We start from the raw sequence: 25,380 nt of genomic DNA, 5'->3' as shown, positions 1-25,380 counted from the left end.
AACATTCAAAAGTGACCAAAACATCAGCCAGAGAGCATTGGTACTGAGATGTGGTCTGTGGTCCCCACCTGCAGAACCACCCCTATATTGAGGGTGTCTTGATAATTGCCAATAATTTCCATCTGTTGTCTATTCCATTTGCACAACAGTATGTGAAATTGATTGTCAATCAGTGTTGTTTCCTAAGTGGACAGTTTGATTTCACAGAAGTTTGATTTACTTGAAGTTATATTCTGTTGTTTAAGTGTTCTGAGCAGTGTGTATAATATATATGTGTCATTGACATATATATATACTGTATATATATCTTTATATTGCATAGAGATTTAGATAGAAGATTAGCCGTTATTCATTTATCAGCTTCTGTAAAATCATTACAACCCTACAGGATATGACACATGGTTTACATGTAGTAAACCATGTCATATCAAATGATTTATGTATGTTAGTGTTTATTAAATTGTTTAGTGTGTGTTAGGAAAAAATTGAAACTCTAGGGGTTAAATTAAAGGCTATAATCATGGATAAAAATTGTATGAGCTCCCGTGCAATTTTTTCCGACAGAGAGGGAAAGACAGTGACTGAGGGCAGATATTAATAGCCTAGAAGGGGACCATGGTTATTGGCCCCCTCCTGGCTAAAAGCATCTTCCCCCAGTCACCCCAGAAAAGGTGCATCTATAAGATGCGCCTTTTCTGGCACTTAGCCTCTCTATTCCCATAGACCTGTAGCAGTGGCATATGGGTTAATAAGGGGTTAATGTCACCTTGCTATTGGAATGTGACATTAAGCCGGGTTAATAATGGAGAGGTGTCAATAAGACACCTATCCATTATTAATTCTATAGTAGTAAAGGATTAAAAAATACACACACATTAATCACAAAATATTTTAATTAAAGAATAACACATAGTTTTTGACCAAATTTATTTCACTGCCAATCCATCTGAAGCCACTGTTCACCTGTAAAAAAAATTAAAATAAAAATCCAACAATATACCATACCTGTCCGCACTTCAGTCATGTCCCCTCCCCCCGCAGCAATCCTTCACAAGGGGTTAACTAGTTTACAGCCGGGAGTGGTGCTAATGCTATCGCCCCAGCTGTAAACCACTGCCGAATGAATGAATTCATCTCTGCGCAGCCTCCACGGCTGACTGGAGATGAGATCATAAGCGTGGAAAAGTCTCTGAACTTTTTCCCATGCTCTTGAGTTCACCTCAGGTCAGGTGGGGACTCCGCGCAGCCTCACTGACTACCGCTAACGTCACAGAGGTTGGTGCGTAAAAAACGGACAGCACATGCATGATGCGTGTGCTGTGCGTTTTTTTCTCGCATCCATTGACTTGCATTGGCGAGTCTTGTCCGAAACTCGCAGCAAATCACAGCATGCTGTGATTTTTTTTCTAGCCCGATCGTGATCCGATCCGAGCTGGAAAAAAAAAACGCAGATGAAGACACAATGATAGATTAACATTAGTACGAATTCAATCCAATTTTTTATCGGATTTAATTCATCCAATTTAATTACAAGTGGGAATAAGCAATTAGGATCAGTGTTCTGTTCCTATGACACAGAGAAAGACTGGAAGTGAAGAATAATGAATATGATGAAAGTAATGGATCCTGTTACCAGGCCTAGTTTAGAGATGATACAAGCAGGCGTCACTTACTTTGCAAGTTCCCGCACCACAATCCTTTCCCTGAATACTAAACTGTACATTGCAGTATATTTCTGTTCCACAGCTCTGTCACTATACAACAGGTTATTTTTTAAGCATCCATCCATGATTGTAAATTCACAAAGGCACCGTGTTTTATTGCAAAGGTTTTTGCATTTCCTTCCCATGAACAGTTTACTCAAAGTCAAGTCTGAGTCAACCGGATTATTTGCAGAGCACATGCCAGTATTTGTTATTGTCTTTGTGAAATGTTTTACTTTTTAATCATAAAAGATAGCATATCATTCTCAGATATTTGTGGAAGTTGTGCCATTGTTTCATAGAGGTATCAGGCACTTGCCATAGACAAAAGCAGTGAATAATATTGACAACTTTCAATAGTTAAATCATTACTGCAGGTTTTCAGAATTTTTTACAAACTTTTTTTATGTCACATCTTGTAGGTGTATTTTAGTGTTTTCAAAGCACCACTCCAGTTTGTTTATTTTTTTCACCGCTGGAGGGGTGCTTTAAACCAAAGTCACATGCCCCTGGCTATATACTTACCCTCCAGCATCTTCACTGTTTTTCAGCACCGGTCTGGTCACGCGGCACCATCTTGCGAGTGCAGCTCGGAACCCAAAATCGACGTCACTAACTCTCAGTGCAAGTCTATGAAAGCAAGAATGAGGCCAGAACGAGGATGTCATAGACTTACATTGATTAGTGACCTCCGGGTCGCTCCATGAAACACTGGAGCAGCAGGGAGGTCGCAAACTACAGGAGACAGACCAGAGCGGTGGAAAAACAGATGAAAACGCTGGAAGGTGAATATTAGACAGTGGGTAGGGGACTTGGAATTTAACCCCTTTCCGATGTTGGGCGTAAATTTACGCAGATGTTGGACTCCCTCCCTTTGATGTGAGCCCATATATGTTTTATATGCAGGAACATCCCTATTCTATGGAAGCTTTCAGTGCTGCGCTGTCAAACTTGTCTGAGCGGTGGATACTGCAGACTCTCACCTGGCGCTCCCATATATGATTCTACCATTTCCAGAAGACTGATGAAGGTCTAGTTTTGACAGAAACATTTCTTTATTTTGTCTGGATATTCCTGCAATAAAGAATACTGTTTTCGATGATAACGTCAATACGAGTGCAAAGTTTGTTCACACCAGAAATACGACCCTAGCTGCTGCATTCAGGATGGATTGGAGAGCAGAAAGCTTGGAAAGACGGAGATTGTTCAGTAAAGAGTTGCAGTAGTCTAGGCGAGAATGAATAATAGTGACAGAAAGAGTTTTCGCAGTTTCAAAGGTGAGAAAAGGTTGGATTCTCTTTTCTCTGTTCCATGTACATAGAAAAAAATCTTTTACCTGCAAGAAGGCTTCAATTCCTGACCCAGCTGCTCCTTCCCCGGAGAATTTCGGAAGTATGTCGCAACAGGGACACAGAAGGCAACGTGAAAGCACTCTAATTAGTGACATGAGCATTCTGAAGTGTATGCATGAAGATCTAATAACATCTTTTATTAACATTGCTATTTAAGAAAATTAATTGATATATAATAGTGATGAAGGAGAATGCTTGGATAGGGATTATCTGAGCATGCTCTGGTGCTAACAGAACTTCCTTGGCGTGCTCTAATACTATGTTCGAGTCCCCGTGGCTGTTCACCAGCAAGAACACATGCAGGGGTTACCTGTTTGTTAGGCTCGCTCATCACTAATATTCAACTAACAGCCATAATGTTAGGAATATGTAAACTAGTATTAGTCACGATGTTTCCTAATGGCATATTATAATGCTCTTATTTGACCAAAAGTCATTGTTAAAACGTTGGCAGATCTTTCAGGTGATTTTCTAAATGGAAAAGTGTTAGTGGGTTTAAAGTACACGTGCCATAAACTTAATGTAAGAAGATAGTCAGAGGCCAAATTAACCCAATATTCTTAATTATGTGCTCCTTCTCTATGCAACTAGCTTTGAAATTATGCAAAGACCCTTCAAATGAGAGCAGTGACCAGCATGCCACATTTGTATGACTTTGATATAGCTTAAGTCTTTCTGACAGACCAAAAATTTGCCTGCTCGGAAAACTTCAATACAGAAGAGCTATAGCACTGGTTGGTGCCACACTCCCTCATTTAACCATAGGCAATTTGCTCTGAACATTGCATTAGTTGTGCAGGTGTGATTATTGATCTTTGCCTTTCGTTATGGTAAGGCCTGTTTCACATTTCAGTTATTTGATGTCAGTCCAAATCCACCAGGTTGTGAAAAAAACGGATCCGTCAGCGTTGTGACACAAACGGATGCCACCAGATCCGTTTTTGGACGGGTCCGCTTTAGCAGGTAGTGACCGAAATTTAAAGTAAAACCAGTCTGGGGAAAAAAGGAGAGAGAGAATTTTTTTTCTTTGCACGGCTGTCCCGGAACGTTACTCAGGGGTTAAAAGCCCTGCTCCAGCGAATCTGCCGGGCATGCGCAATATAAATTAGCGTACCGTCGCTCGGAAAAAACGTTGCAGAGTCCGTCCCATCCGCCCAGGAAACGCTAAAATTTTGACGGATCCATCAAAAAACGGGTGGGACGGACGACCGTCAGTCAAGATCCACTGCTAATGTAAGTGTATGGGGGAAAAATGGATCCGCCCCTTTTTTGGCGGATCCGTTTTTTTCGAAAATTGGCGGATTTTGACTGACGTCAAAAAACTGAAGGGTGAAACAGGCCTAAGAAGAAAAATGTTAAAACACTTGCATAGCTTTTCAGGTCTCCCTCATAGTGGGAGGTCAATCACCTGCAGCAACACTAGGAGAAGCATAAGGAGCATGGTGCTGTCCCATGGCCAGAACTCCAAATTAGATTTGTTTTGAGCGTTTCACAGGACAATATATCTGGCTGCAATTGCACAGCCAGGTCCTGATTCATGTTGACCATGGTCTGGGCAGGGCCCCTTTAACAATACTAAAGGACTTAAGACCTCATACAAATTAACACCGACTGAATCTGCTGATGTTGACAGACTTGTCTGAAAATCTGTGTTTGGGGGTTTCCCGACTCTGCTATGACTGATAATGTTGCAGGAGATATGAATCCAGCATATTCAATTTTTAACTGCAGATCCTTTTGCTATCGAAGAGATAAGCCACCACTAGGAATCTGGCAGCAGCTCTCTAATAGACAATACTCAGCTATGACGAGCACTCCTGTGTATAAAGGAGCTGGAAAAGATCACTGTTAACTATCATCTGGTCAATCTATTCTACAGCTATCTATTCTGTATCCCCACTGCTTAAACATAGTGAAACACACTAGGATTAAAGAAATCCATATTTTTTTAATACGCAAATAAGCTGCCTAGATCTATGGATCGAACACATGGGTGTTACCAGTGTGAGACATGTAATGACTGACAGTCTGCTCTCCTAATCTGGCAACACCCCCTTTCATTTAAAATAAGCTCTAGAAGCAGATTCTCATGCAGATCTGCATCCGGCTCATGGACTTCAATAGCTCATTTACATATAAGATGAATGTGTATTGATCTTACTGACAGATGCCCTTAAAAGTAGTTGTCCGGGGCTTTTATTTTACTATGGGCCTAAGGTCTAACGGGCAGGTAGTTACTAACTATATTCTCTATCCTGGAACCATTCTTGATATAATATCTTATATCCTAGACCCTTCTGGTCATCTATCAATTATCTAAATATACTGTATATTTCATATTTAGTGTATATTTGGCTATTTACCAATCTCTGACCATTGGATTTAGTCATTTTACTTAGTTATTTCACTAGACAAAGGTTTTTGTTAAGGAATTTTCCAGTGTGTTAGTTTTAATCTCCCTTGGTTCCACCATCTGTTGTAGATACAACTGTACGGACTGCAAAGGAAAAAAGAATACGGAGATTAACTATAGCTTACATAAGCCCTCACCTTTGAATGTCTTTTGGATGGTAATCTTTGCTTTCTTCACAGTGTTCATGCACTGGCCCTATGTGGCATTGAGGGCCACCAATAGATGGATGGTATAGAAAGCGGTAAAAGTTATAAATTACTGACAAGTTACTACATTTGTGCTAAATGCAAACAGCTATCTGTAAAATTCTGCACAAGTTAGGAATTCTCCTTGGGTCGTGTAATTCTTGGTATGCTTGCTTTTCTCAGTGCCTTAGTATTCCCATTGTTATTACTACTGCTACACTAGGTACTGTTCTATAAAATCATTAGCAGATAATAAACTTCGAACACACCAGCCTTAATATAGGGCTAGAATAAGCATCAACAATATAACTAGTGATGTCAGCACAAGAGTCACTAGAATTGTCTTCGAATGGTCTAACAGTAAGTAAAATGCAAAGTAACAAGGAACATTTCACAATGGAACTCTCCAATACCTTAGGATTGGTCCTTCTTCAGTCCTAGAAGGGTATCTACTCTTCTAGAAAATGAAGTTTTGAGTATGAGTTTGGAACACAGTGGGTAAGCTTCCAGTCCACACCAGCATCAATTGTGTGAGGCTCTGATGTCGAGAGAGCTAGGTTTATTTCTCTGATACAAGGTTTCATATCATAAATCAGTAGTATAAAGAAGGTCCTCTTTGACCATTTCAGGGGCGTGCCATTTTACCTAGTTTACTGACCAGGCTCATTTTTGAGTTTTTTCTTACATGTACTTTTAACCAGTCTAAAAAATTATTTAATGGCACTTAATTTTTAGGTCAAATTGTATATTTTTTTCCTTTTTTGCCGATATTGGGGAAAATGTAAAGAAAGCTAGCAAATACAGTTTTTTCACATTTTTTTATGATCAAAAAGGACCACTAAAAACATTTTAAATTGTGCTTTGCTTTCAAAAGGAATTCTTTTTTTTTAGTTTACGTTTATTTTTTCTTGCATTTTTATTTTCATGTATGTCATACTTTGTGCCTTTCATAATGTATTATAGACCTCTTTTTTTGGGTGAGGATTTTAACATATTAAAAGTGTTGTCCACTGCTGGACAACCCCAGCTTAATCATTTTAGCACCGTAAATAAAATAAGAGCAATGGATACCCATCATTTGCTAGAATCATCGCTGGAATGGTGCTGCTGTTCCCAAAGAGTGAAGTGACTTGTGTGATGTGCGGGCTGCAGCTAGTGAGTGTCCGGTGTGTGGATGCACCTCACCAATAATCGGTCAGGACACTCGTCCACGTCCGTTAGCAAAATAGTAGAGGCTTAAGCAGACAAGCATCCACTTATTGATTGCAGCCTGCATGTATCACAAGTCATGTCACTCTCTGGCAACAGCGGCACAGACGTAGCTGGAACGGCGTCGCTGAAATAGGTGAGTATGCACTGTTTATTTTAACAAGTATCCTAAATTCAGCTGTGGTTGTCCAGTAGTGGATAAGCACCTTAATGAATTCTTCTTACTGATAAATTCCCCTGTAACTGCGATATTATTCCCAGTAACTGGAAATTAAGCCTCATGCATAGCAGAGATAACTGGCTTTCATAGTAGCCAGCAGAAAATACTTTCTCTCTACACCCAGTGATCACATTATTACCGGGTCTGGATTCAATGATTCCCAATATATATACTCACAATGCTTGTTCAGCACTGTGTATACAGCAATTGAGAAGGTAAACATGGTAATAAACCATGGTTGCCTTCTCTGTTAGGAGTCTGGCTGTGTCTTACAGCAGGGTTCCCAGCTCCTGCTTACTCTGCACATCAGTCAATGCAGTGTAAAGTGTGGACTGGCTACATATACATCATATGGGCAGTTCAGAACTAGTTAAAGATACTCTCTAAGAATGTGATTAAAATGACCTCCTTCACATATTTCAAGCTGAAGACTGAAGAGACAAAGCTCAAATATGTTTCTGGAGAGACATGTTATTCACTTGGAATGATGCCAGGAGAAGGCGGACTAGTCAGGTGTCTTCCTGAGGTCCCCTTATGGGTCTTATAGCTATATTTTTCTAAAAACACCAGTGTGTTTCAGAGAAAATATACTTGGCTGCAATCGTGCAACCAAACTCATATTCATGCTGGCCATGTTTTAGGATGACAGGTTCCCTATAATAGTGTTCTCCGCCAAGCGCTACTTCTGGGTTTCTGAAGAAATTGTTGAAAAATTGTATTCTGATATAAAACGCGACAGAGCCCCGACGGAGTAGTTCACTTGAATAAAGCTAATGGAGTCGCTGTGGATGCTCTCTGGCCTCTGACGTTACAGTTTTCGTCATTTTCAAACATGCATAATAATATAAGTAACTTGATGAATACTGCCTAGACTGAGGCCAGACAGTGCCCACAGTGACTCCAACAACTTAACTGAAGTGAATGTCTCTGTTGCAGTTTCTGTCAGAATACATTTTTTTAAGGGATTCCAACAGAAACCCTGACATAATGCTCGACTGAGAGCTTTGTATTAGTTTGAACCTGGCCTAAGATGTACAGAGACAGTAGTTGTACCATGGTCCTTAGGCTGGTTTCAGACTAGCATTCAGGAGGGCTGCGGATGGCAGCCTACTTCCTCGATCTTGCGTTTCCGTGCGGTCGCCGCACAGTCAAATCGCCGCATGCGGACGCATCCGCATACAGTACATGTCCCTGTGTACCTAATGTTAAAGATAGGTACGCAGGGAAATGCTGGACACATGCGGCAGTGGGTGGAGCGTAGGCAGAGCTTCACGGAGGAAAGAGGAAGTAGGCTGCCATCCGCAGCCCTCCTGAACGCTAGTCTGAAACTAGCCTTAATGCCTGAAAGGTCCATCTGCCGCATAATAAGACACCAATATTATAAATGGCACATGGTTTTAGAAATTGTTCCCAAACTATCAATCTGTGAGGCCCAAAGGCTCTCTCAATTATATTTAAGTAGTGTAGGAAACTCCAAGCTATCTACACATGATTGGGTATAGCCACAATGCAAAATGTCGTAAGTGTGGGATTGATTATGTGAATTTGATGCATATGATGTGGGAATGTAGACAGATAGGCCATTTTGGAAAGAAGTCATCGCTTTGATGGAAAAGGTGTATGGAGTGAAACTATTAAATGTTCCCTGTATATGTTCTGAATATTGAGATTATTTGAAGATGGAGTGGATCCCGACTCGCCCCTATTCATAGGTATCTCTCGTATCCTATTTCAAGCATGTAAAGTTCTTGCTTTACACTTGTGGTGTAGTAACCACTGAGTCCGCTAGGGGGCACTGTGTGGATGTCCCAGGAGAAAGGATGAATGGCAGAATACAGAATGGCTGTTATGTGTCCCAAAGTATGTGGCTTTGGGATGGAGACTTATGTGTTGTTCAGCAATGATATTGCTGAGGTGTTGTTTTAATGTGTAAGGGAGAAGTCTCCAGGTAACTAGAGAGATGGGCGGGCCTGGTTACCTACAAACCCACCCTGGGGGTGTGTTTAAAGCATTGTTGGAAAGAGTGTGTAAATGCTTGAAGGACCTGTGATGAGGTCAGAGTCATGTGACCCGGTGGGCGTGGCTATGAACTATATAATGTGGCCAGGATAGGTCACAGGTGGTGAATGCTTGGACCTTGTTGGTACAGTGCGGAAGGTCCCACTGAGATGGGGCTTCCTGCCTGACAGCACGTGTGGACGCTGTGAGTAATGGCTGCAAGTGCCTGAGAGTTCCCTGGAGGGAATGAATGTCTGCAGTATGGAGAAGTAGCTATGAGAGAACCCTGACGGGGTGAGATATAACTGTGAGGCTGAAAAGCCTGCGTATTGGACATTGCTAACAGAGTGAAGCTCTGTCATGGATGCTATGCCGTTTATATATTGCTGGTCATGGTTTATGATGTTTAATAAACCGCATGGCATATACTAGTTTATAGAAAACCTGTGCCGGATCTGATTTTGTGGCTGCCAAGCGAGTGATCCCCTACTTAAATGACAGCGCTACCTCACACACTGGTTAGACACACAACCTCCAACTAATGGGCAGCTAAAGCGAAAGATAAACACTATATACTCTGGATGGAAAGAAGAGTCTATCCTAAACACAACTTGATTCTTAAATTTAAAAAGATATGAAGCCATTATAGATTTATATTGTATCCTCGGCAGATTTCAAGTTACCCTTTGTGGTGAGACCTCACACTTTAACAAGTGAGCCTTCTTGTTCCCCAGTAAAAATCTTGCAACTTGTGTAAGTAGCCCAAAGATGAGTGCCACACAACCCTTGGTGTGGGCACATCTTTGGTCATGTGAACACGACGACATGTGCCACAACGATCACAGTGCAGGCCCATCTCCAGAGATGTGAACACATCTACAGGTGCCACATTGATCAAATGTGTGGGCACATCTCCAGTCATGTGAACACAACAGGTGCCACATCATCCATAGTGCAGACACATCTCAGGTCATATGAACGCAATGACAGGTGCCACATCGTTCATAGTGGGGGCCAATATCCAGTCGTGTGAACATGACGACAGGTGCCACATTGTCCCTACTGTGGGCACATCTCTGGTCATGGGAACATATCAACAGGTGCCACATAGTGTCACGGCTGTCACTGGTACTCACCAGCGCGTCACCGCTTCCCGGCGTGTCCCCGCTGCTGTCCCGTGCCACTCCCCGGCTGTCTACTTGGGGTCTCGGCGTGTCGGTGCTTCGCACATGCGCGGTTGCATCCTTTCCACCACAAGGGTCCCTGGGAGCTCTTGACCTGGCACCTCCGCCCCCAACATGGCAGCGCCCACTGGGTATTTCTGCACGGCGCTCAGGTAAGACGCCTGATTATCTTTGCGGTTAGTGCCAGCATCTTTGCGCCTGGCGCCTACCCTCATCTCAGGCCCCTAACCTTTTGCTGTCTTCCTGTCCTGTGTCTTTGCCGTGCCTTTCAGCTTGCCTTGTGTCTCAGCTGTGCCTGCCAGTCCTGTGTCTCAGCTATACCTGCCTGCCTGCCTTGTGTCTCAGCTGTGCCCGTCTGCACTCCTGTGTCTCCCTGTGCTCCTGTGTCTTCTGTTGTGTGTACATATCCTCGGCACTGCCCCTTAGCATCTCCCTCATTTTGTTTCCTCTGTCTCTCTTACAGCTCAAGCCCCGTCTGCCCTGGTTTCTCTGGTCCCGCTGTCTCCCTCGTACCTTCCGTTCCTGTGTACCTCCTCCAGCCCAGCAATTCCGTTCTCCTTCATACCTTTCCTGCTCTGCCCTGAGTCGCCCCTTTGGCTCTGGCTGTTGTGTTTCCACCTCCCTTGGGCCTGCTTCTAACACTCCCTGTATAGGGGGTGGCCTCACCTGGTCCGCTTGCCCTCGGGGGCTCTGGAGCCACGACCTAGAGGATTACCTCTCGGGTTTTTCTCTAAAGACCCTAACACATAGTCCATACTGCAGGCACATTTCTGGATATTTGAACACAGCGACAGGTGCCATATTGTCCATAGTGTGGGCACATCTCCGGTCATGTGAACATGACAACACGTGACACAGCGTTCATAATAGGGGCCCATCTCCGGTCATGTGAACATGACAAAATGAGTCACATCGTCCATAGTGTGGGCCCATCTCCGGTCATGTGAGCACAGCAACGGGTGCCACATGATCCATAGTACCATCTAATCAGGTCTTCTGCACATTTTCAAAAGTATAAAGTCCAATAAATCTTAGGCACACAGAACTCGATGGCATCGGGTCTCGTCATACTGTTCGTGACACCAAGTTGGGTCGCCCCCCCAGGGCTGCGGGATACTCGGTACCGGGCCGGTGTCAGGGGGATGTGTCACAGCAGCGGTGACCCGGACCGTGGCCCTGGGCGCCCAAGTCAATGGCGGAATGTATATGTAGTTAATGAAATGGAATAGCTCGTGACGCCACCTGTGGTGCTCGGCAAGGGAGGTGTTAAGCCGACGCTGCAGACAGATCCTCTGGGACAGATGGAAGGATGCAGCAGTGATGGTATAGCCCTCCACAGGCAGGGCTGATGTCCCAGGGCAGTGTAGTTGTAATGGCTGTGGAAAGGCGCAGGCGGTGTAAAGGATGGTACCCAGATGTAGCGGTGCTGAGCGGGTTGGCGCAAGAATGGAGGACACCAAGGCTTGCAGTTCCAAAGCTTTACTCATAGTCTGCGGTACACAAGGGTGCCTGCCTCCGGGCCGTGTCCTCCGGGTCAGAGACTCAGCCAACCTCCAGGCCAGATGGAAAGCTCCTCTTCAACACTCCGCCAACATGTACTTTTCCTGAACCACTCCTCTATTGCGCCTTAAGGTGTGAAGATCCCCAGTACCGTGGTACTCTGGAGTTCCTCCTGTCAGATGTTCCTAACAATTCTACTCGTATGACAGACAGCTGTAGCCTCTCTCGGGGACACCTCTCTCAGGAGTCCTGGCTCTCTATTCAGTTGCTGTTGTGCCCCGAGTCTTAGTTGGGATTAGTGCATTTACAGCCAACTACTCCACCGGTGTCTGCTGCAGAACCATAAGTGTCCATACAACCTCGGGGATCGGGCCCCGGCCTTGCACTGAGAACCTATAGGCAGGGTTCCTCTTCCAACCCACGTCTCCTCTCTGTTCTCCTACTCCTTCGTTCCGTACTAATCCTTCTCTCTCTTATGGAAGCTTAGGTTGCAGTTCTACGTCTTTCTCCTTCTGTTCCTTTCCCATGCCAGCTGGCTCAGATCACTCCATCCCTTCTTCCAGGGATCCCCACTCCTCCCGAGTGGCTTCCTTCCTCACTGACCTTCTGTCAGACTGACTAGTAATCCTATACTTTCCCACTCTTTTATGTGTCTAAACTCCACCCACCTCCCAGCACATCCAGTGTTCCATGCAGGGAACCACCAGAGGTGCTCTGCTACTCTCTAAGCACTGAGCCGCAATGTGGTTGTGCAGAACTACCCTGATGTGTGGGGTGCGAGTGTTGGAGCATGGAAAGGAGTTCCCACCTTACCTGGATGGTGGGGCACTACACCTTAGGAGAAGGTGCAGCACCTCTGTGGCGACTGAGCCTCACGGGCACCACATACCCCCCGTTAAACACAGTACGTACACGGGCTGCAAGACAACAAAGTTGACAGTACAGGAACATACAAAATTTTATAATGCTGCATAAACAATTCTTATACTAAACTTCCTAGTATAGGAAGTACTTTTTCTTGAACGTTACAAACAATTCTTATTTAACTATCTAAATTTCAAGTCAAAAAGTGCAACTTTCCATTCTAAGTGCCATTATCTGTGACTAACTATCACTTCAGTATTATTCAGCTTTCCTTCTCTAGTACACGTTTCTGTATCATTTTTCTCTCTTCTAGACGCAAGACGCTGACCGCAATTACCTGGTCCATCACCTGTCATGTCCAATTCTTTATTCTTAATTCTCTATCAAAACATTTCTCACTCTATCTAAAAGCCATTTCTCAGTTACTAATACTCTTATGAAACACATTATCAAATACTTTACAGTAAAACATTCAACAATTATTCTTGTAAGTGCTGGACACCGCTCCCAGCCGGGATCTCTTGCAGTGTCCTTTGAGGTAGACATCATCTTCGCAAAGTGTCCTTATTTGTAAAACCAAGAGAGAGCACCTAAAGAGGTGCAACTATTTGCAATAAAAGTTTTGGATCATACAGCGTTCATGATCTCCTCAGTTCCAAATGTAGAAACGTTGCCAATCAAACAGGGCAACTTGGAAAAAAACAAAAATCAAACCATGATGAGCAAACAAAAAGGCACAACTGGTGCTAAACAAACCCTCCTGGGTCACGAGAGTTACTGTAAACTTTTCTTATTGCTGGTCCCCTCCTGGGGTTCCGGAAGCTTGGGTACTGCTACCAGATGTGGCATCTTCATCTTGATTCTGGTTTCTGGCTATATGGCACTGAAGCTGTGGCAAAGGGAACCCATGATGCATCTCAATGCCCATCAACTGTTCCTACTCAATAGGTGATTCCATTGCTCTGGTACGAAGCCTAGCACCTAGGGCTTCTGCAGCTTGTCGGCTCTGATAAGCAACTATACGGGGGTTCGGCAGCGAAGGGATCCCGAGGTCACTTTCCCAAAGCGACTGAGACTCATCTATTCCCCAGAGATGTCGAATCGTGCGCCTGTTCCAGCCGTACCCTCCTCAGTAGGGACCTCTTCCACCGCCCCATCTCCGACTGACTAGCGCCCCCAGCGGACTCTTCCAACTGCCCCATTTCAAGTTGCCGCAAACCTGCCTCAGACAACGTGAATTCGGAGGTCAACCCATTAGGAGGGCCGGGGTAGATACCTGGTGCCTCCTGGCGGTGTGGCCTCTGCTCCAGCGCAGGCATGATGGCAACTGGCACTGCCCGGAGAGACACCGGGGACGGCGGTGGAGCCAATGGCAGCTCTGGCTCCGCGGGGGTCGCTGGCGGGACCTGCGCAGCCGCGTCAGGTCCGGGCAGGGGCTTCTCTTCATCCGCTTCAGCCCCCTGGGCTGTGTACAACTCCTCCGGTGGTAGCGGTAAAGAGGGGACAGAGCACGCTGCCGGTGGTATGGCTTCGGCTCCAGGCTCCACAGGGTCTGCCGGGAAAAGGTCCGGTGCAGCAGCGGCGGGTCCAGGTGTCGCGGGTACCGCAGGTGTAGGCCCCTTCTGGGCGCGCTGCAGATTCAATGTCCATAATGCTTCCTGCCTCAGTTGCAGGCGGCACGTCAGCTGGGCGATTTCGTCTTCTAATTGCTGGCGGTTCATTTCTGAGATCGGGTGGGAGCCTTCAGCCATGGCGCCAGGGATATCCGTTTCCCCGCGCTCCGCAGGCCTTCTTCCCTCACTCTCCAAAATGGTGTTCTGGCGTTCTTCTTCCTGCCTCGGCCCCTTTCCCGCCACTGGCTTCTTCTGCCCCTCCTTCCGGGGGCGGCGTCTTCCTCCAGCACCTCCATACCAAGCGAGTATACGAACCCCTCGGGGGGTGGGCCATGTATCTGTCACATAGTAATTCAGGCAGGGGAGACCCAAGACTCTTCGCGGTCTTTTCCAAGGACCTCCTATCTCTTCACGCCCTTCTTCTCCGCGCCAGCGGCCATTTCTAATGTCCATTTTACAGTCTATCCAATCAGGTCTTCTGCACATTTGCAAAAGTATAAAGTCCAACAAATCTTAGGCACACAGAACCCGATGGCATCGGGTCTCGTCATCCTGTTCGTGACGCCAAGTTGGGTCGCCCTCCCAGGGCTGCGGGATACTCGGTACCGGGCCGATGTCAGGGGGATATGTCACAGCAGCGGTGACCCGGACCGTGGCCCTGGGCGCCCAAGTCAATGGCGGAATGTATATGTAGTTAATGGAATGGAATAGTTCGTGACGCCACCTGTGGTGCTCGGCAAGGGAGGTGTTAAGCCGACGCTGCAGACAGATCCTCTGGGACAGATGGTAGGTTGCAGCAGTGATGGTATAGCCCTCCACAGGCAGGGCTGATGTCCCAGGGCAGTGTAGTTGTAATGGCTGTGGAAAGGTGCCGGCGGTGTAAAGGATGGTACCCAGATGTAGCGGTGCTGAGCGGGTTGGCGCAAGAATGAATGGAGGACACCAAGGCTTGCAGTTCCAAAGCTTTACTCACAGTCTGCGGTACACAAGGGTGCCTGCCTCCGGGCCGTGTTCTCCGGGTCAGAGACTCAGCCAACCTCCAGGCCAGATGGAAAGCTCCTGTCCAACACTCCGCGAACATGTACCTTTCCTGAACGACTCCTCTATTGCGCCTTAAGGTGTGAAGATCCCCAGTACCGTGGTACTCTGGAGTTCCTCCTGTCAGATGTTCCTAACAATTCTACTCGTATGACAGACAGCTGTAGCCTCTCTCGGGGACTCCTCTCTCCGGAGTCCTGGCTCTCTATTCATTTGCTGTTGTGCCCCGAGTCTTAGTTGGGAGTAGTGCATTTACAGCCAACTACTCCACCGGTGTCTGCTGCAGAACCATAAGTGTCCATACAACCTCGGGGACCGGGCCCCGGCCTTGCGCTGAGAACCTATCGGCAGGGTTCCTCTTCCAACCCACGTCTCCTCTCTGTTCACCTACTCCTTCGTTCCGTACTGATCCTTCTCTCTCCTATGGAAGCTTAGGTTGCAGTTCTGCGTCTTTCTCCTTCTGTTCCTTTCCCGTGACAGCTGGCTCAGATCACTGAGGCAACTGCAGCACTCCTTCCTCCATCCCTTCTTCCAGGGATCCCCAATTCTCCCGAGTGGCTTCCTTCCTCACTGACCTTCTGTCAGACTGACTTGTAATCCTATACTTTCCTACTCTTTATGTGTCTAAACTCCACCCACCTCCCAGCACATCCAGTGTTCCATGCAGGGAACCACCAGAGGTGCTCTGCTACTAAGCACTGAACCGCAATGTGGTTGTGCAGAACTACCCTGTTGTGTGGGGTGCGAGTGTTGGAGCATGGAAAGGAGTTCCCACCTTACCTGGATGGTGGGGCACTACACCTTAGGAGAAGGTACAGTACCTCTGTGGCGACTGAGCCTCAGGGGCGCCACATGAGCACAATGACAGGTGCAGCATTGTCCATAGTGTGGGTCCATCTCCTGTCATATGAGCACAATGTCAGGTGCCACATTTTTCATAGTGTGGGCCCATCTTCAGTCATGTGAGCACAATGACAAGTGCCACATCGTCCATAGTGCAGGCCCATCTCCGGTCATGTGAGCACAACGACAGGTGCCACATCGTCCATAGTGCAGGCCCATCTCCAGTCATGTGAGCACAATGATAGGTGCCACATCGTTCATAGAGTAGGCACTTCTCCGATCATGTGAGCACAATGACAAGTGCCACCTTGTCCATAGTGCGGGCCCATCTCCGGTCATGTGAGCACAATGACAGGTGCCACATTATCCATAGTATGGGCCCATCTCCAGTCATGTGAGCACAATGACAGGTGCCACATCGTCCATAGTGTGGGCACATCTTCGGTCATGCGAACACGGCTGCTAAGATGCCCATGATGATCACTGCCTTCGGGGATGTTTGGCCCGACATAAAGATATAGACAGATGGGACCACCAGCTATTATACAGTGTTACACCACAAAGCTGAGGCAGCAGGGATTCCCACAGCGGATTACAATGGTGCCATTACCACCTGCAGAACATATCTCAGTGCCCTCTTAACAGTATTGGTTGATACCTCATGTTCTGCCCATTTATGCTCAGTAAGGCCTCTTTCACACATCAGGTTTTCGCCGTCAGGCGCGATCCGGCGCTTTTGACAGAAACCGGATCCGGCGAAATGCAATGCCGGATCCGGTTTCCCCCCCATTGACTTGCATTTGCGCCGGATCGCGCCGGATGGCCATGCGTTTCATCCGGTTTTCGCCGGATCCGGCAATGTGTCGCGATCCGGCGTCTGGAAAAAACGGCTACTGTAACGTTTTTTGTCTCCGGCGAAAAAGCCGGACACGCCGGATCCGGCGCGTCCGGCTTTTTCACACAATGAAAGCCTATGAGCGCCGCAATGCGCCGGATCCGGCGAAAGCCGGATCCGGCGAAGGCCGGATCAGGTTTTTTGGTCTGAGCATGCTCAGTAGCTCTGCCCACAGGAGATATATAAAAGCAAGACAATGGGACCCTCAGCCACACCCAACATGCCACCCAAGCCAAGAACCAGGAGTAGGAGAAGGCAGCAGACATCTGCAGCAGCAGCACCATCAGCACCACCCCAAATGGAGCAGCAAATGGAACATGCTGAGGAGGGGAGTCCAGCAGCAGATGAGAGACGGTAATTATCAAATCCCCCATTCCTCCAAACTAGGGCCATGGAATATCAAGATATTCATTGGCCCTTTGTTTCTCTTTATTCAACAGCCGCCAAAGAGATGCAGCAGCAGCAGCAGCAGAAATGGCATCACTGGCAGCAGCAACAGCAGCAGCAATACCCACAGCCATGGAGTCTGGCCATCAACAGGACAGCACATCTTCTTCTGGGAGCCCTCCCTCGCATCGTCAGCGTTTGACGGTAAGTTTTTATTTCCAAAATCCATCATCTCTGTAATATATGTCTATTCATTGCCTTTTATTTCAAATCAGGAATCACAAGATGAAGAGGAGCTCCCAGAAGAAGAAGGAAGGGGTGGACAGACACCTGGAGTGGGCTCACAATTGGTAAGTTTTTTGCATCAAACGCAGAAACACAACATCACACTACACACAACACATAGAAAACAATGTTCTGCAGACCACACACAGCAAACAAATGCCTACATCCAAAGACATAACATTTTTTGTTTTCTTCTCTAGTCTTCCCAATCTGGTGCTCGGCCAAGAGGTCCTCGCAGTGCCTCCCAGGGTCGTCGGTGACAGCAACGCGGCGGTCACCAGCGTGTAAGTATAAATATTTTTGCTTTGTTTTTTTGCACTTTTTATTTCATTTCTTTTGTGGAGGCTAATGTTATTTTTGTCTTTTTCTTTAACAGCCTTCACAGCGTGCTCCCGACTCTGACGGTGAGGATGGAGGACTCGATGTGGACCACCTCATCGATCTCGTCAGACAAAGGGAGCCGCTCTGGAATATGGCTGACCGCCGCCACGCTGACCTGATCGTTACCCGACGACTCTGGGAGGAAATCTGTTCGCTCCTTGTGGGCCGCTGGGAGGACCTCGATGTTCGGGCCCAGATTAAAGAGCGTAAGTATATACAGTACCGGTTGCTTGATGTAAACCAGTGTTTCCCGAACTCCAGTCCTCGTGGTCCCCACGGATCATGTGTTCAGGATTTCTATTTACTATGGAAATCCTGAAAACATGACCCCTGGGGACCATGAGGACTGGAGTTTGTGAAACACTGATGTTGTATACTAACCACTCCTTTCTCGTTTCAGGGAACAGAATTGTGAATCGGTGGCGGTCTGTGAGGGATCGTTTCAAGAAGGAGTTCAATAAAGAGATGCGGGCCCCGAGTGGATCTGGAGGACGCAGGAGCAAGTACAAGTACGCACAAGCCCTGTCGTTCCTCCGGGAAACAATGCTCACCAGAAGGTAAATATTACACACCACATGTGAAAAAAAATGTTAGATGTAACTTTTTTTTTTCAGCCAGGGCCATACCATGTCAGTATTTTAATTGTTTTTTTTTCTCTTTATTCCACAGCACGGTGAGCAGCACTCGGGAGCCTGCACGATTGGACCCTTCTGAGGCGATCCCTGAGGAGACCGGCACCGAGGGACACTTCGACCGCCCCGGTACATCTGCACCTTCCCAGCCTTCCCACACATTCGACCCATCTGTCCCATCCACCAGCACAGGAGCATCGTGGCCGCCTACATTACATGAAGCTGCTGGTGAGGAGATCGCTTTCCATTTACCCCACCCTTCTGCCCCTGCCACCTCTAGTACACCTGCGGGTACTGGGCGGCAGCGGCAGAGGGGTCAGGAAAAGAGTTATGCGCAAGAGTTCTTGCATCTGAATGCATCTTTCCAGAACTGTCTAAAAGTCTTGTCAGAGCAAATCTCCGCAGGCTTTCAGCAGATCAACTCCAGCATTCTGGAGGTGAAGACACTTCTGCAAACCATGCATTCAGAAGCAAGATCTTCGCCAAACCACACCTTTTTCAGGTCTGTTGTGGAGCGCATGGCAACACTATCTCCTACCCAGCAGATGCATGTAATGCATTCGTGCCACGGTGCTCTACAGCAGGTTACCTACCAACCTCCACCTCCCACCACTGTAGTTCCTCCACCTGCACCCCCTCCAGCCACTTTCCATCCTCCCCCTCCTATTACATCTGCACCCCCTCCAGCCACTTTCCATCCTCCCCCTCCTATTACATCTGCACCCCCTCCAGCCACTTTCCATCCTCCCCCTCCTATTACATCTGCACCCCCTCCAGCCACTTTCCATCCTCCCCCTCCTATTACATACCAGCAACCTCACCAGTACCAGCAACCTCCCCAGTACCAGACATCTCCCCACTTCCAGCAACCTGCCCCGTACCAAACTCCTTCCCCGTACCAAACTCCTTCCCCATACAACTTTCCATCAACATCATCTGCTCCTACAGTCCCTGCCCAACCCTCCACTCCACCGCCCACCACCTCTTCTGCCTCCAACATGTCCACCCATTCTGTAGCTTTTTCCACACCTTCACCTCTAACTGTTCCTTCCCCACCACGATCCCAGTCCTCTCTCCACACACCCAGTGTCGAAGTGTCCCGCAGCCCCTCCAGCAGTATTTCCACCCCACACTACACAGATTTGTAATGTGTGTTTTTTAATAAAAATGCCCATTGGGTTTAAAACCTTTATTAAAAAAGTTTTTTGCACTTTAAAAACATTTTACAAAAAAAAAAAAATGTTAAATAAAAGTTAAATTATCGTTTCACAATGGTTGTCTGTCTTTTCTTTCTGCGGCGAGCTATGTTTAAAAAAAAGGTTAAATACAGGGTATTTCAAAGGTAAAAAGGTATTCAAAACCAGGTATATAACTGTGGGTAAATTTTAGCTTTTTGCCACAGTTGTGTTCCTGGTTGTGTTTGAAGCAAAGTATTTCACCTAAAAAGTTGTGTTTATTGTTGGTGATTTCCTAACAATGTACACAACTTTTGTTAAAAGGTGAAATACTTTGCATAAAACACAACCAGGTACACACCTGTGGCCTAAAGCTAAAAATAGTAGACCATGACAAGATAGCCAACTTTGGTTGGCAAAGGTATATACTGTTGGTCCAGAAGGTACACAAGTTTGGTTAGGGCACAAATCTTTCACACTCTGTCATCCTGCCAGTGTACTCTGCCTTGAGGGGCCACAAGGGTCAATTTTAAAAACCGGATCCGGCGTAATCCGTCGAAAAACGGATAGAAAAACGGATGAACCGGATGAGACGGATCCGGTTTTGTCTGTCAAGAACAAGACGGATCCGGCAGAAAACCGGATCCGGCACATCAGGTTTTACAAAACATTTGCCGGATCCGGCATTCCGGCACGACGCCGGATCGCGCCTGATGCCGAAAACCTGATGTGTGAAAGTAGCCTAAGAGAAGGTATTTGTAGGTTGACACTCGTTACAACCCGTAAGAGGTGATGTGTTACCCTTTTATGATGTTTAAATATGTTTAGCACAATCTGGCAGCATTCTTACAGGTGCAGGTGTCTTCCCCTTTAAGTTCAGTGTGCTTTGTGGGACTGCCCCTGCTCCTCTGAGAAGAAGGAGACATGTTTTCAGACATGCCTGGACTCTAGGCAGACAAGACACATGTTCCTTGCTTCTGCTCACTTCTTACAACTATCCCCATCCTTCAGCTAATCCAGTCAGAATTGTAGTCTTGACTGTATGCTCATGATAGAGCCTGTTTATATAAGTTATGTTGCAGTCACTGTTACAGTATTGTGTTAGTAGAGTTGTATTGTGCTCTGTAATCCTCCATCTTAGTTTTCTATTTCTTGCACTGTACACTGTCAAGGTTGCTTGTTTTAGATATATACCTCTGTGTAGAATTGTGCTTTCTGCAATGAATATTGTCTCAGCTGTTTATGATTAACCCCTTCACTACCAAGGGTGGTTTGCACGTTAACTACCGGGCCAATTTTTACAATTCTGACCACTGTCCCTTTATGAGGTAATAACTCTGGAACGCTTCCATGGATCCCGGTGATTCTGACATTGTTTTCTCGTGACATATTGTACTTCATGTTAGTGGTAAAATTTCATTCATATATCTTGTGTTTATTTGTGAGAAAAATGGAAATTTGGCAAAAATTTTGAAAATTCCGCAATTTTCCAACTTTGAATTTTTATGCCCTTAAATCACAGAGATATGGCACACAAAAAAGTTAATAAGTAACATTTGCCACATGTTTACTTTACATCAGCACAATTTTGGAACCAAAATTTTTATTTCTTAGTAAGATATAATGGTTAAAAGTTGACCAGCGATCTCTCATTTTTGCAACACCATTTTATTTTTACGGACCACATCACATTTGAAGCCACTTTGAGGGGTCTATATGATAGAAAATACCCAAAAGTGACACCATTCTAAAAACTGCACCCCTTAAGGTGCTTAAAACCACATTCAAGGAGTTTATTAACCCTTCAGGTGCGTCACAGGAATTTTTTGAATATTTAAAAAAAATTAACATTTAACTTTTTTTCACAAAAAAAATTACTTCAGGTTCAATTTTTTTTATTTTACCAAGTGTAACAGGAGAAATTGGACTGCAAAAATTATTGTGCAATTTGTCCTGAGCATGCTGATACCTGATATGTGGGGGGGAACCACTGTTTCGGCGCATGACAGAGCTCAGAAGGGAAGGAGCACCGTTTGACTTTTTCAATGCAAAATTGGCTGGAATTCTGATCGGACGCCATGTCGCGTTTGGAGAGCCCCTGATGTACCTAAACAGTGGAAACCCCCCACAAGTGACCCCATTTTTGAAACTAGACCCCCTAAGGAACTTATCTAGATATGTGGTGAGAACTTTGAACCCACAAGGGCTTCACAGAAGTTTATAATGTACAGCGGTACAATTAAAAAATCATATTTTTTCCACAAAATGATCTTTTCACCCCCAATTTTTATTTTCCCAAGGGTAACAGGACCCTAAAAGTTATTGTGCAATTTGTCCTGAGTAAGCTGATACCCCATATGTGGGTGTAAATGACTATTTGGGCGCATGGCAGAGCTCGGAAGGGAAGCAGCGCCATTTGACTTTTTTGGCTGGAATTGAGATCGGACACCATGTCGCGTTTGGAAAGCCCCTGATGTACCAAAACAGTGGAAACCCCCCACAAATGACCCCATTTTGGAAACTAGACCCCCCAAGGAATTTATCTAGATGTGTGGTGAGAACTTTGAACCCCTAAGTGCTTCACAGAAGTTTATAACGCCCAGGCGTGAAAATAACAAAAAAAATTTTTTCCACAAAAATGATATTTTTGCCACCAAATTTTTATTTTCCTAAGGGCAACAGGAGAAATAGGACCCCAAAAGTTGTTTTGCAAATTGTCCTGAGTAGGCTGATACCCCATATGAGGGGTAAAGCACTGTTTGGGTGCATGGCAGAGCTTGGAAGGGAAGGATCACCATTTGACTTTTTCAACGCAGAATTGGCTGGAATTGAGATCAGACGCCATGTTGCGTTTGGAGAGCACCTGATGTGCGCAAATAGTGGAAACCCCCAATTCTAACCCTAACCCTAGCCCTAACCCTAGCCCTAACCCTAGCCCTAACCCTAACCCTAGCCCTAACCCTTATGGGAAAATGGAAATAAATACATTTTTTTAATTTTATTAATTTTCCCTAACTAAGGGGGTGATAACGGGGGGGTTTACTATTTATGGCGGTTTTTATGTTTGGCAGCTGGCGCACGCTAAAAGACGCTTTTTATTGTAAAAATAGTTTTTGCATCACCACATATTGAGAGCTATAATTTTTCCATATTTTGACCCACCGAGTCATGTCAGGTCTTATTTTTTGTGGGAAGAGTTGACGCTTTTATTGGTATCATGTTCGGGCATGTGACATTTTTTGATCGCTTTTTATTTCGTTTTTTGGGACGCAGAATTTACAAAAACCAGCGTTTCATGAATTTCTTTTGGGTGGTGCGTTTACGCCGTTCCGGGTGCGGTAAAATTTATAAGGCTGTTTTATTCTTCGGGTCAGTACGGTTACAGCGATACCTCATTTAGGTCTTTTTTTATGTTTTGGCGCTTTTATGCAATGAAAACAATTTTATATAAAAAATAATTATTTTTGCATCACTTTATTCTGCGAGATATAACTTTTTTATTTTTTCGCTGATGATGCTGTATGGCGGCTCGTTTTTTGCGGGACAAGATGACGTTTTCAGCGGTACCATGGATATTTATATGCGTCTTTTTGATCGCGCGTTATTGCACTTTTTGTTCGGCAGTATGATAATAAATCATTATTTTTTGCTTCGTTTTTTTTATTTTTTAAGGGGTTCGCTTAAGGGGTTAACTATTGGGACAGTTTTATAGGGCGGGTCGTTACGGACGCGGCGATACCAAATATGTGTACTTTTATTGTTTTTTTTTTTTTTATTTCCAAAAAATGAATTTATTGGGGAATATTTTTTTTTTTTCTTTAATTTATTTGGCGATTTTTTTAAAATTATTTTTACACTTTTTTTTTATTTTTTTTTTACTTTATTACAATGTCCCAGGGGGGACATAACTGTCCTGTGACAGATCGCTGATCTGTCACATCACAGATCACTGTGACAGATCAGCGATCTGTCACAGGCACTGCACAGGCTTCCTCATGCCTGCGCTTTGCAGGCACTGAGGAAGCCAGCTTCCTGCAGGCCCCGGAGGTCCCCGTCTCCATATTGGATCCGGGGACCTGCAGGAAAGGAGCCCCCCGCAGCAGCGCTGCACATTGCGCTGCCGTGGGGGGCTCAGGGAAGCACGGAGGGAGCCCCCTCCCTGCCGATGCTTCCCTTTAACCCCCGGTACACCGCGATCGTGTTTGATCGCGGTGTGCAAGGGGTTAACGTGTCGGGGGCGGTCCGTGACCGCCTCTGACACATTGTGCCGGGTGTCAGCTATGATAATTAGCTGACACTCGGCCGCGATCAGCGGCGCTCACCACGTGGGCGCCGCTGATCGCGATGACGTAATATTCCGTCCATGGTAATTAGGTCCATGGTCACATGGACGGAATATTACGTCAATTGTAGGTAAGGGGTTAATGTATTCAGTGTACACTTCTGTATTATATTATCATTGTTGCTGGTTTCTGTGATGTGCCAAGTATTGACTGATACTATTTGCATTCTTATAGTTTAATCACACATATTCATCTTCAGATCACCAATAAACCATAGACTACTGAACCTTACAATCTGTTTGTTTGGGATGTGAAGGAGGTTTAGCTGTATGCTGGAATCCACATAGCCCTAGACGTGGAAGAAGGCAGAACAGTAAAACGGATGCTAGTCAAGCGATAGGGGATTCGACTGTACGGGACCTCTACCACCCACACTGCATCACATATGGGTATCACAGCAGCCGCCACACAGTCACAAGTAACGAGAGTGCAGCCCTCCAGCAAGAGCAACACCATTCCCGCCACACTGAAGTCCGTTTATACATAGGCTGAAGTACCCAGCAGTCTGCAGCCAAGCATACAATGTCTGTAGGCAGAGCATCTTCACTCAAGACGAGGTCATGAACAGGCTCTAACAAGTCTTCAATAAAAGAGCTTGCTGCTGTCGCTCGCGCCAAAGCCGAGGCCGCCAAAGCGAGGTCCTCCTTCGCTGCACGAGATGCAATTAAAGTTGAAACAAGTAAATCAAGAATCAAAAAGGGCTCTCCTACATGCAGAAACCACACGTTTGCAGGCAGAGCAAGAAACAGAGAGTGCGCATCTGCAAGTGTCTATGGAAAGACTTGCCACAGACAAAGAGATGGAGGCTGCAATAGCCAAAGCAGAGTACTTGGAAGCAGTGGAGTATGCTGATTATGAGAAATGCAGCAACTTTCCTGGACCAGATCTTAACCAGCAGGATCCAGCACAGCGCGTCTCAGAGTACACCCACCAGCATCCCGGAATAGATGACAGCCCTGATGCACTACATCAGCCAGACTATGCAGATTGCCAGCGATCCAACCTCGAAATGCACTACTGCAAACAAGAAAGTATACAGCACGGAGATGCTTGCCGCAGCTACCATTCTAGCGAACAGAAGGTACAACTTCCATCCCACCCTAAAGGGACACCTTTCTCATCAGAAAGGTATTATACGGACTACTCAAAGCCGGAAGCGT

This window comes from Dendrobates tinctorius, unplaced genomic scaffold, assembly GCF_039654945.1.
Source record: "Dendrobates tinctorius isolate UK_male_01 unplaced genomic scaffold, ASM3965494v1 ptg000209l, whole genome shotgun sequence".
NCBI classification, from domain to species: domain Eukaryota; kingdom Metazoa; phylum Chordata; class Amphibia; order Anura; family Dendrobatidae; genus Dendrobates; species Dendrobates tinctorius.
This window is presented reverse-complemented; position numbering follows the sequence as displayed.